Raw genomic sequence first — 13,682 nt, 5'->3', positions numbered from 1 at the left:
AAGAAAACTCAAGAAAGAAATGTGTCTGAACAAGTAAAAAGGGAAAGGAAAAAGAAATATAGAGAATGCAAAATGAAATTATAACAAGCAATATAAGAAAGTAAGAAGAGAGTTGATGAAGACTTTGGAAAAGACTAAGTGAAATATATAAAGGGAACAGGAAATCATATTGGAAAGAAGTAAAAAACGAATGAAATGCAGAAAATATCTCCCCAAGTAAAATAAATGAAGTTATGGATGAGAATGGAAAGATGTTGAAAGACGGGGAAGCTGTGAAAGAGATGGAGAGAATATTTCAAAAACTTAATGAATTTTGAGGATGGACGTCCAGCAGCTGTAACAGCAGCAGTTTTGAGTAGAGGTAGAGGAGGAGTATATAAAGAAAGAAGCATAACATATGAAGAAGTAAATCAGGCAATAAAAAGATAAAAAATGGAAAGGCAGCAGGAATTGATGGAATCACAGCAGAAATGTTGAAGTGTGGAGGAGATGTAGTTACTGAATGGATGGTCAAGATATGTGAAGTAGCATGGGAGGGGTGGGGGGGGGGTGCCAGCAGACTGGACGAAAGCCATCATTGTCCCAGTTTACAAGGGAAGGGCAGGAGAGGGGAATGTGGGAGCTATAGAGGTATAAGTCTCCTGAGTATACCCGGAAAGGTATATGGAAAAGTCATAATAGAGAGGGTGCAAAGACTTACAGAAGAGAAAATCAGTGAAGAGCAAGGAGGCTTCAGGAAGGGAAGGGGATGTGTGGATCAGATATTTGCCTTCAGGATGGTGGTAGAAAAAATAATAGCAAAAAGAAAGAAACTATACGCTGCCTTCATGGATTTGGAAAAAGCTTATGACAGAGTCGATTGGACTGCATTGTGGGATGTTTTAAAGATTTATGGTGTGGGAGGAAAACTGCTTAGTGCAATAAAGTCTTTCTATGAGGATGCATCTGCATGTGTCAAAATTACTGGAGAAACAAGTGAACATTTTGAGATAAAAGTGGGCCTAAGACAAGGGTGCGTCATGTCACCATGGTTATTCAATATTTATATGGACGGTGTTATTAGAGGAGTTAAGGGCAAAGTTGGAGAAGTTGGAGTAAGACTGTTCGATGAGGGAAGGAAGTGGGTACTGAATTCAGTACTGTTTGCTGCTGACACGGTGGTCATTGCAGAAAATGAAAGTGACCTACAAAATTTGGTCAGTGTTTTTGATAGTGTCTGTAACAGGAGAAAGCTGAAAGTAAATGTCAACAAAAGTAAAGTGATGGTTTGTGAGCGAAGTAGAAGTGAGGTTGTAGATTTTGTATGCCCATATAGAGTGGGAATTGAATGTGAAAAAGAATGCAAAATAATTTGAAAGGTGAAGAAATGGAGGAGGTCAATGAGTTTAAGTACCTTGGATCAGTTATGTGTAAGCATGGTGGTATGGAGGGAGAGACAAGAGAAAGGGCATTGCAAGGAAGAAGGGTGGTAGGGTCTTTGGGAAGAATCATGAATGGCAGAAGTGTGAGCATGGAGGTAAAGAGGGATTTGAGAAATACAATAATAGTACCAACCCTCACATATGCAAGTGAAACGTGGGCCTGGAATGAAAGTCAGAGGTCTAGAGTGCAGGCAGTGGAAATGAGTTATTTGAGGAGTGCTTGCGGAGTAGAATGGATGGAATGAGTAACGAAAGTGTGTACGAGCGTTTTGGAATGTGTCACAGGGGTGAAGGGAAGAAGTGTGGAGTGGTGGAAGAAGTGAAGCGACAGACCTTAAAGTGGTTTGGCCACATGGAGCGAATGGAGGAGAGTAAGATGACCAGAAGGGTGTATGTGAGTGAGATAGAGGGAGGGAATGCTAGAGGACGACCTCCAGTGAAATGGAGGGATAGGGTGCAAGAGTACGTTGGGGAGAGGGGGGAAAGATCTTTGAGAAACTTTGAGCAGACAAGGAGGGAGTGTCTGGATAGAGAAAGTTGGAAGCTCTTCTGCCGTGGCCATCCCCTGGTGGGAGCTCCTAGGAGCAGGCGTCGATGAAATGATGATGATACACACACACACACACACACACACACACACACACACACACACTCATGTCAAGGGGAGGGCACTATCAGTCTACTAAGTTTTCAAGCCCTGTTATGATGATTGATTGATTGATTGATAGTTTATTGTTGCAGGTAAACAACAAGGGAGAAGGGAGGAACATGCCACCCCAACCCCCAGGCAGGACAGAGTGTGATTATACAACTATTAGTACATGTGTAGGTAGCATCATGAAACTAAAAAGATACAATGGAAGGAAGAAAAGCACAACAAGGGAGGGGGAATATAAATATAATTTTCTTCCTCCTTTGATGACCCTTAATTCACGTTTAAGATAAATGTTTCTTTTTTTTTATTATTCCATGTGTGTGTGTGTGTGTGTGTGTGTGTGTGTGTGTGTGTGTGTGTGTGTGTGTGTGTGTGTGTAGGGAGGGCAAGGTAAGGTTTGGGGCGTATATAAATGCTCTGCGCGTTGCCTCGGTGCTCACCTCCGTCACGTTGGTCCCTGAGCCGGTGGTTGGTGAGAATCCAGTACCCACAAAAAGTGACGACACAAATCAGCAACAAATAAATAATAGGAGCAAAACAGTTTCATCCTCACACTACTCAGAAAAGGAATATGAGCAGGTGTGGCACGATAAGCGTCCCGTTGAAAAAACACAAACATTGGCAGCAGCGACTCTGCAGGAACGACGAGACGCCAGCACCGCCGCGCGAGTACCCGGGGCCGATGGCTTCCACTCCCCATCTCCACCCGCCACTGCCTCAGCCCTATATGACCCCAGCACCAGCACCTGCAGGACGTGGAGACTACCCCCAGAGACAGACGTCCTGACGGCTGAGCTCTACGCCCTGCACCAGGCCATCGCATACCTTCACACTACCCAGGGCGGGGCAAGGCTGTCATTTACACTGACTCCCTCTCCTCACTCCACCTCCTCCGCTCCCGCCACCCAACATCATCGACGGCTCTAGCCCATACCATCCAGCGAGCCCTCCTCCTCCTGACATCCGAGGGGTGGGAGGTCACCCTGCAGTGGGTGCCCTCGCACTCCGGCATACGAGGCAACACTATAGCAGACGCCGCCGCCAAGATGGCCCTTGCGGAGGTAAACATCACGCCGCTCCCACTACCACTCTCCACGGCCAAATGCCTTATCTCCCGCACCTGCCGCGCCTCCTGGGATGACACGCTCGCCAACACCCTCCGCACCACAACCATGGGCCAATACCGCACCAACTCCTCCCCACAGCCGTGGGTGAGAAAAAAGTCCCGCGTCCTAGACGTGGCCTTGACGCGCCTCCGCCTGGGCCACACACGTCTCGGCGCTCACCTCCACCGCCTGCGCCTCGTCCCCGACCCTCACTGCCCCTGGTGCAGGACCGTCGAGGACACCATAGAGCACCTGCTGCTGCACTGCCCACGCCACCACTCCCAGCGAGTGTTGCTCCGACACCAACTCAGCGCCCTGGACGTGCCCACCTTTGACCTGCCCACGCTGCTGGCGGCGGCAGGAGTCCACCCATCACGACAGGAAGCTGTCACCCGCCTCACCTGCGCCTTCCTTAGGAAGACGGGGCAGCTGACGCGCCTGTGAAGCCCTCACAGGACGACACCAGGGCTCATGTGAGCGACTAGATCGCCGCGGCCCTAAACAACAACAACAACGAGTACCCGGGGCAAGACTACTGTCCACTGCGTGCCGCGTGTGGCCTGGCGGGGACACACGACAGGCAGTGTGTGTGTGTGTGTGTGTGTGTATATGTGTGTGTGTCATCTCCGTGCAGGGTCGGGCGGCAGACTCACCGCCACACACCCACAGCCTCCTGCCAGACACTCACCACCATGACAGCCTGAACAAGGCGTAGCGGGGCATGCCTAAGCCTAGGTGAAGCTGATCCTACGAGGGGAAGGTAATGATGGAGTGTGTGACCGGCATGGCCAAGACGCCCCCCGGCCCTTGGTGTTCCTCCAGTATCACACCCGCCGCCCCGCGGGGCTGCTGGGCACCTTACTGAGGTGCCTTGTACTGCTGCTCAGCTTTTTACATGACCATTCCCTGCAGAAACAGTTAAATGGGTGCCTGCTGTTCCTGTTGAGTGGGTGGTGCATAACACGCGCCAGGGGTCAAGGGGGAACAAAGGTAATGCTCGGGTCACTTAGGGAGTGCATGACCCAGATGTTTAACACTATCGCTGGTCTCAGCAACACAGTGAGATCTATTGATCTAAGATTCAATAATATGGTAAATGATGGTGTCTTTTCAAGAGATAGTGGCAGGGTTGCGGGCCCTGATATTCGGGCCATTATTAAAGAAGTTCGTGAGTTGAGCGAGAGGGAAAAGAGGAAGGACAGTATCATCATCAAAGGGCTTGCATTTGGGGAAAATTTTCAGGACAAATTTAATCCACTTGTTTCCTATTTATGGCCGGAGCAAATTGAACCAATCACACTTGTAGATATTGTGCCTATCTCTGCTTCCTTGGTGAGAGCCAAGATATCAAATGTCGGGGTGAGGCAAGAGTTACTGTCTAGGTGCAGTAAACTTTCTGGGAGTCAGTTTTCCAACATTTTCATCTCTAGGGACCTCACCTACAATCAGCGGGAAGAGCTGCGGAAAAAACGGGCTTCTGCCCAGGCCATGAGGAACTCCCAGCCTGTTAGTTCTTCATACATTTCTAACAAAAGCTTAGCCTCTGTTGTTTTGCCCAGTCATGAGTCCCCTCATGCTCCTCCCACGTCTCACTTAGTTGCGTCCTCTGCCTCTAACCTTGAAGTATGTTCAAAAGATGGGAACCCTCAAAAAAACATCACATAGAACTTTCTTCTCGGCAAAATCTGGGTAACTCTTCTGTAGATAACCTCTTCATTACTTTTGTTCTTTTGAATCTCAACTGTTTGATCAATAAAATTAACTTTTTGGCAGAGTTCGTTTCTAGTCACAATATTGGGGTATGTTGTGTTTGTGAAACTTGGCTAACTTGCAATGTTTCTGATCCAGTTATCAGTATATCGGATTATAAATTTTTCCGAAATGACTCTCCCTTAAATCTAAGAATTCACGGTGTTGGGATTTACATTTGAGATGATATTAAAGTGGGGAAAATTTATTCAGATCATCCGAATACTGTTGGGGTATTTTTGCCTGATTTTGCCGTTACTATATTAGTAGTTTACAGGCCCCCAAGTAATTCTTTGGAAGATAATATTGCTCTTGTTTCATACCTGGAATCTTTCTGTGTTGGAAAAGAATTAATACTGGTTGGTGACTGTAATCTCCCTACTGTTGTCTGGTCCACTGAGGTTCCTTATTGCACTTCCTCTATTGATATTAGATTTCTAGATTTGTTTTCATCTTTGGGTCTCATACAGTGGATTACGCAAAGTACTTATGTCTGGTCTAATAATATACTTGACTTGGTCTTTACATCTGAAGATGATAGAATTTCCCATGTAGATCTAATAGACCCCTTTCCAGGTTGTGACCATTTTCCAGTTTTGTTTGAGTATTTATTTAGTTCTAATCCAAACATTAATAATGTACATAACAACTTTGACTTTTATAATGGCAACTACACCTTGTTAAATCATCACATTTTGAATTTTGATTGGGATAAAGAATTCCTTGGCTTAGATATTGAACAATCATATTTAAGATTAAACAGTTTAATGCTTAATGCCATTCAGCTATTTATTCCAATTAAGAAGGCAACAGGAATCAGGAAACCTCCTTGGGCAAAATCTATACCTCCTCCTTTAAAACGGCATAAACGACAAGTATGGTTGGAGTATAAGGATGCTCGGACAAAGTTTGGCAAATCTTCCTCAATAGCCTTGAGGCTGTGGCATTCTTTTAAGACAATATCTGTTCAATACAAAGATGCTGTCCATCAATCTGTAATTAAATATGAAAGATCTTTAGTTTCTTCCGGAAATCCTGATGTTAAACATTTTCACTCCTATCTTCGTAGCAAGAAGGTTCAGCGTCCTACTATTGGACCGCTGTATGGAGATAATGGCTGGTGCGCTGACACAACTGACATGGCAGATCTTTTTGTTGATGCATTCTCTGGTGTATTTTCTTCTGCTGACTTATTGAATCCTTATCCTGTTCAGCATTGTGACAATTCATTTATATTTAATATATTTAGTTTTGATATTTTTAAAATTGAGATTACCCTTTCTAAGCTGAAATCTTCTGCTTGTTGTGGCCCTGATGGTATACCTTCAGTATTTTTAAAGAGATGTGCCCCCTCCATTAGTTATCCTTTGCTCTTGTTGTTCAGAAAATCTCTTATCAATGCAAGTCCCATCTGACTGGAAAGATGCTAATGTTATGCCACTGTTCAAAGGTGGAATCCATTCTGATCCCCTCAACTATAGACCAATCAGTTTGACATCATTGTGCTGTAAATCTTTTGAAAGAATAATTGTGTCTCAACTTACTTCTTATTTGGAAGATAATAATTTAATTCCACAGCATCAGTATGGTTTTAGATCGGGTAGATCAGTTTTCGAGCAACTGTTGTTTACTTATGACTATGTGACTCATTTCCATGATAGTGGTATGTCAGTGGATGTGATATTTTTTGATTTCAAGAAAGCTTTTGATGTTGTTAATGATAGATTATTACTCACAATGCTGTCTAGTATTGGGATTGGGGGGTGTTTGCTGGGATGGCTGAAAGACTATTTGAGTGGGAGAAAGATGCAAGTAGTTGTCCATGGAAGTGAGAGTTAAAGAGCGGGTGTAAGCAGTGGTGTTACCCAAGGGTCTGTAATTGGTCCCTTGCTTTTTCTCATTTACATTAATCATGTTGTTTCAGAACTAAACTGTAAGTTTTGTTTATTTGCTGATGATCTTAAATTATACCTAGCTACTGAAATTTTTAAGTCTAACCAATTAATTTCTCACAGTATTTTGCAGAGAGACATCAACACTCTTTACAACACAAGCAGCTCTTGGGGTTTATCTTTCTCAGTTGGCAAATGTGCCAGAATGAAGTTATGTAGGAATTTCCTTTATGCTCCTGCTCCTTTACCATATTTTATTGGAAACCAACCCATACAAGATGTAAATAACTATAAGGATCTTGGGGTCAGGGTGGATTCCTCCCTAAAGTTTCATTTGCATGTGAGAGAAATCACTGGCAAGGCTGGAGGCATTGGTTACAGTATTCTAAAGGGTACCCTTTGCAGATCTCCTGATCTCATGAAGGCAGTTTTTATCTCGCATATTTGCCCTATCTTGGACTTTGCCTCTGTGGTTTGGTTCACTGGTTATACAGGAGACATTAGGCTTTTAGAAAATGCTCAGAGGAGGTGGACCAAAAAAATTACCGGTTTCCATGATCTGCCATACAGTGAACGTCTCGCTAGATTGAGTCTTTATTCCATTAAAGGAAGATTAATTAGAGCTGATCTCATAATGGTGTTCAACATTCTGGAAAGGTTTTGTCCGAATCTAGGTCACCTCTTTGTTAGAAATTTCAAGAGACACAAGAGGCCACTCCTTTAAACTTTTTGTTCCTTGTTACAACACTGATGTTCAAGCTCGTTTCTTCTCAGTGCGGGTCATTAGCATTTGGAATAATTTACCAGAATCAGTTGTTGTGGTGAATTCTGTTAATGCTTTCAAAACACATCTCCACACTTCTCTCGGTCAAATTTTGTATGATTTCGATTGACTTTGGGTTGCTGAGTATCTCTTTAACTTGTAAACTTGTGTCCTGTGCTGTGCTGTGTCTCCACTCGGGATTGCCAACCTGACTATATTGTCTTGGCACTTACTCAAGAGTATTATGGCAGTGTTTGTGTGGTCTTGGTGATGCCACATTAGCCAACCATCAGAACATCTAAAGGACAATCTACTTGCTGTCTTGGTTGGAGGCGTCACCTGATTCTAGATGGGGCTCTCCCCATCTAGGTAAGAAATCTAGGTAAGAAATAAGGAGGTGGTGTGTCAGATTTGGATATTTCAAACTAACTCACCTGGTTTACTCACCTGGTGGGCTTCCCGACCCCACAGTCCACATGATGACGAGGGGAAGCCAGCACTCTGCTGATGCGCCAGCTCTCAATATATAATTACATAAACAAAAACAAATACTAATGAAAGAGCTGGATAGTCCATCATATGCAATCAATTTGTAATGTAATTTATACGATTAGATGTAGAACTCCAGTCCATTTAATGATATTCCAAAAGTTTGTCCCCAAGATGATGAGCTAGTGCTGATTTAAATAGAGGTAGAGACTGGAGGGTGACCAGGGATTCAGGGAGGGAATTCCACAAAGGCATGCCTTTGACACTGAAGGGCCTCTTCCTTAGTTCAAGCTGGGTCCTAACATGTGCTATTTAGTGCTGGTGGCCTCTAGTGGGTAGATCAGGAGTTAGAACAAAAAGGTCTGAAGGGGAGGTTGCACATTTGTTATGAAAGGTCTGCCAGTAGGGTTGACGGGGACAAAGCCCCACCCAGCAGGTGATGTTAAATTTGAATAGATCTGTTAAGTTTAGTGGTGGGGCGCTGTGCAATAACCTGCACAGTGTTGTTCTTCAGTAAATATCAGCAGTGCAGTGCTCAGTCTTGTGTAACATTGCACTCATGCCAGTGCACAAGTGCAAAATTACTGGTTACACCTGCACAGCAAAATTATCTTGATCTTGATTTATAATACACAGGGCACCCATTCAGGTGCATAACATGCATATTTGTGTTGGCTGTTGGGTGACGGGGGAGCCGGGTGTGCAGGGGAGGGAAGTGAATCAAGTGTAATTGTTAGTGTTGGTGTGTTGTGGTGACAAGTGAGTGTGTAGTTGTTTTCTGAATGAGTATTGTACCGCAGTCTAAAATCTGTTGAGGGAGGCTGTTCCAGTCACACATGGTGCGTGGAAAGTATGAGTGCTTGTATGCGTCAGTGTTAGTGTGATATGTTTGGTATTTATGGGTGTGTGTGTTATGAGTACGTTGACTGTTTGCATTGTGTAAGTATGTGTGTGGGTCAATGTCAGTGTGAGTGTTTGTGATCTTGTATATCAGTGTAAGTCTGTGTGCTTGTCTGCGTATGTGAAGAGGGTCCATGTTTATCTGTTGTTTGATCCGTGTTGTGATGCCAGGCGTTCAGGTGTAATTGTTTGTAATGAACCTTGCTGCCTTGGTGTTGATTTGTTCTAGCCTATCAATGTTTCTGTGTGTGTAAGGATGCCACTCCGTGGAGCAGTATTCCAGTGTTGGTCTCACAAGTGTGTCATAAGCTACCTAGTGCTTGTGCAAGGTCCTTTCTTGGTTGCAATGCCTACCACTGATTATTGTATAGTATTTTTGATAAATTCTTGATATGCTTTACAAGGGTACAGATATTGGTTATCATGTCAGGCTTTGATGGGTTTGTATTCACCCTAGAAAACATGGAGTGGCAGCACACGGGGTAATTTTTGATATGCTTTACAAGGTTATATATATTGGTTATCATGTCAGGCTCTGATGGGTTTGTATTCACCCCAGAAAACATGGAGTGGCAGCACACGGGGTAATTTTTGATAAATCCCTGTGATCTACTTTGCAATGGTTATAGATATTGGTTATTACCTATCTGTTAGGCATTTATCCCCACAATAATGTGTCCTCAAGGCTCTGTTTTGTGACAGTTGAATTTCTACATTTAAAATTATTGAAAATGACCCCATATCAAAAACCTTGGGCAAATATTGCCTCTGAAATAAATCTTAACCAGTTGATGAAGGTGAACCTTTGTGTTGCAGGATGACGGAAGACACGCCCCAGAGGAAGACGTCAGCCAGGAATCCCCGCGCGGTCAGCCTCTTGCTGGGTGCGGCAGCAGCAACAACCGATGGCAAGTCTGGAGAAGCAGGTGAGGCAGAGGTTGAGGCTGGGCAGCTCTGGTCTTTGTTAGTAGGTCAGGAAAAGGCAGAGGCCAAGGGAGTGAGAAGCTCTTTTTCTTTTTTTCCTTTGTCCAGTTAATGAAGCAGCTCAAGGGGGAAAAAGCCCACTATGCATTGCTCCTGTAAAAGTAGATAGAAGTGAGTGGTCTGGAGAGTCAGTTACAGGTGGAGAGGTGTCTTGATATTCCCCTCATGAAAGAGTTCAAGTCATGGGCAGGAGGAAGCACAGACAAAGGAAGCTTGCTTGTTCCAGAGTGTACCAGCAAAAGGGATAAAGGAATGCAGACGGTGGTTTACTCCTGCATAAGGGATTTGTATAGCACAGGAATGAGACAGAGTAGAAAGTTGTGTGCAGCTTAGTGTGAATTTTTTCCCCTTCATTACTAGACGGCGCTAGATGTCCAGGCTTGAGGGACAGGAGAAGCAAGATCCCTACAATACAGTGCAGTTTGTGTGGCATACCATATTGAAATTGCTACATTTGACACATTTTGTCAGTAAGATACAATCTGATTGACCGATTAGGACCCCAACACACACACACACACACACTAATAACATCGATGATACGTCCAAGACTAGAATATGCAGCATTAGTGTGGTCACCTAGATTGAAAAAATAAATTAGAAAGTTGGAAAGAATACAAAGAGTAGCGACTAAATTACCGGAAACTCTGAGAGAACATACTTATGAAGAAAGACTGGAGAAATTGGGACTAACAACACTGGAGAGAAGGAGAGAGAGAGGGGACCTAATAGCATTGTACAGGATACAAGAGGGATTGGAGAAATTGGACAGGGAAGACCTAGTGGTACGTGACAGAAGTGTGACAAGAGCGACTGTAGGAGAGACATCAAGAAATACAGTTTTCCATACAGAAGCACAACAGCATGGAACGGACTGACAAGGAGACTGTGTGTGCAAAAACGATTCATGAATTTAAAGCCAAACTGGATAATAAGCATTATGGAGACGGGACAGCACGAGCCTAGTACAGCTCTTTTCCTGTATTTTACAACTAGGTAAATACACACACACACACACAGGCAAGGGATAATCATTTTGCATATCTGATGTGAGAGAGAGAGAGAGAGAGAGATTTACATAGATTTACATAGAAAATCAGACCACACAGACCCCATGGTCCAGACTAGGTGGCCTGTCCTTAAATCTAAGTGATTTTACATTAATCAGATGGGTCCAAAACGTTGCTTTTCTACTCTAGTTAATATTAAGTTCAAGGAAGTGACGGCCGAGCTTGTTTTTAAAGGAGTCAATCGTGTTACACTGGACCACTGATGGTGGGAGCTTATTCCATTCTCGCACTACAACGTTGGTGAAGAAAAATTTGGTGCAGTCTGAATTTACTTGTCTACATTTGAGTTTTGTGCCATTGTTCCTCGTTCGCAAAGTGTCATCGATCATAAACAATTTTGATCTGTCTACATTCGTGAAACCATTAAGTATTTTAAAACATTCGATCAGTTTTCCTCGGAGGCGACGTTTCTCAAGAGAGAACATGTTAAGGGTGGAAAGCCTTTCTTCGTAGGATTTGTTGCGCAAGGAAGGGATCATTTTTGTTGCTCGACGCTGAACACCTTCTAGTTTAGCAATGTCCTTTGCATGGTGGGGAGACCAAAACTGTACCGCATATTCCAAGTGGGGTCTGTCTAAAATATTGTAGAGCGGAAGTATTACATCTTTATTTTTGAATAAAAAGTTTCTCTTAATGAAGCCCAACATTCTGTTCGCTTTATTTGCTGCATCGATGCATTGATGTGAGAATTTGAGGTTTGATGCGATTTTAATCCCCAGATCCTTAACGCATTGAACACTTGTGAGTTTAACGCCGCGTATTTCGTAATCAAACTTCTTATTTTTTGTTCCAACTTGAAGGACCTGGCACTTGTCTACGTTAAAGGGCATCTCCCATTTATCCGACCAAGCTGAAATTTTGTGCAAATCCTCTTGGAGGCTTTGCCTGTCTTTGTCAGTGAGAACCGAGTTATCAATCTTTGTGTCGTCTGCAAATTTACTAATGCGATTATTGAGTCCAACATCCACGTCGTTGATGTAAATAATGAAGAGCACTGGGCCAAGAACCGAGCCCTGAGGGACGCCACTAGTGAGAGAGAGAGAGAGAGAGAGAGAGAGAGAGAGAGAGAGAGAGAGAGAGAGAGAGAGAGAGAGAGAGAGAGAGAGAGAGAGAGTGTGTTTGTTTCTCTCCATAGGTCATATTGGTGATTGAATGGAGAGTTGTATATGTAGGTTAGGTAGATTTCAGGAAGAATGGAAGGAAGGGAGCAGCACACTGGACCTGGTGGACGCTGTGGCTGCTGGGAGACTTAAGAACAGCTTTGCTGTTGTCGGGTGTGTGTGTTAGTCCTTCACCTCCACCTGGGAACGCGGGTAAAAGTCTGCTGTCATTAATGTTAGCACCACTGTGGGTAGACTTTGCATGTCTCTTGTCGGCAGTCAGTGATATACTTCCACCTATTTCTGTCCCTTGCCTCAGCCTCTTCAGTGGCCAGTGTTGCCAAGTCCTTTTCGACACACTGCCTCCATGCTCTCCTTGGCCTGCCTGGTGGGTGGCAGCCTGGAATTTCCACCCCAACAGCTCTCCCCAATGCCTCACCCTCCTCCCTCCTCTTCACATGATTAAACTACCTCAGTCTCCTTACTTTCAGCCCTGTACTCAGCTCCTTCACACCCAACAAGAGCTGGCAGCAAGTTCTCTCTTTGTGCCTCAGACCTCCTGGACAGGTGTCCTTAATGCCTCACCCTCCTCCCTGCTCTTCATGTGCCCAAACCACCTCAGTCTCCTTACTCTCAGCCCTGTACTCAGCTCCTTCACACCCAACAAGAGCTGGCAGCAAGTTTTCTCTTTGTGCCTCAGACCTCCTGGACAGCTGTCCTTAATGCCTCACCCTCCTCCCTCCTCTTCATGTGCCCAAACCACCTCAGTCTCCTCACTCTCACTCTTAGCCTTGTACTTGGCCTCCATGCATCTAACAAGGGAAGAGAAGGGAAAGGAAAGGAAGAGAAGAGAAGGGAGGGAGAGGAGAGGAGAGGAAGACACATTATCATCATCTTCATTTACTGTTTAACATCAAGACTCTAACACACACCTCTGTGATTCCATCCTGCAGACCGCCCGGCCACCACACCACGGAGAGTGAGTTCTGCGGCTACTGCCTCGTCAACAACGTGACACTGGCTGCCCGACACGCCCTCAACACACACCGCCTCAGCAGCACCCTTGTAGTGGACTGGGATGTGCACCACGTTCTGGCCACACAGCAGCCCTGAGGTGAGGTAGGAGGGGATGGGGGGAGTTGGGAGGGAAGAGGAAGGGATGGAAAGGAGAAAAGGGAAGGGAAGGGAGGGATGGAAAACAAAGGAAAGGGATAGGAAAAGAAAAGGAAGGGAAGGGAAAGGAAGGGAAGGGAAGGAAAGGGAATGGAAGGAAAGAGGAGAAGCAGAGAGAGAAAGAAGAAAGAAACAGAGAGAGAAGCATTACTGGCCACTGGTACATACACAAAAAATGATGAGATAATGGCATTACTTCCCCATATTCCACGTTAATCACTTGTAGGAGTCACCCTTACTCCCTCGTCCTTTGTGTCATACTTAACACGCTACCAAAATTCCTTTTTTCTCTTCATTAACACAAACACGAGGAGAGAGTATGGTTGTCAGAGTAATTTAACGTTCCTTTGATTGTCTTAGACTCCATTCCACACTGCGAA

The sequence above is a fragment of the Eriocheir sinensis genome, unplaced genomic scaffold, assembly GCF_024679095.1.
Source record: "Eriocheir sinensis breed Jianghai 21 unplaced genomic scaffold, ASM2467909v1 Scaffold58, whole genome shotgun sequence".
Taxonomy (NCBI): domain Eukaryota; kingdom Metazoa; phylum Arthropoda; class Malacostraca; order Decapoda; family Varunidae; genus Eriocheir; species Eriocheir sinensis.
Note: the sequence above shows the minus strand (reverse complement) of the source record.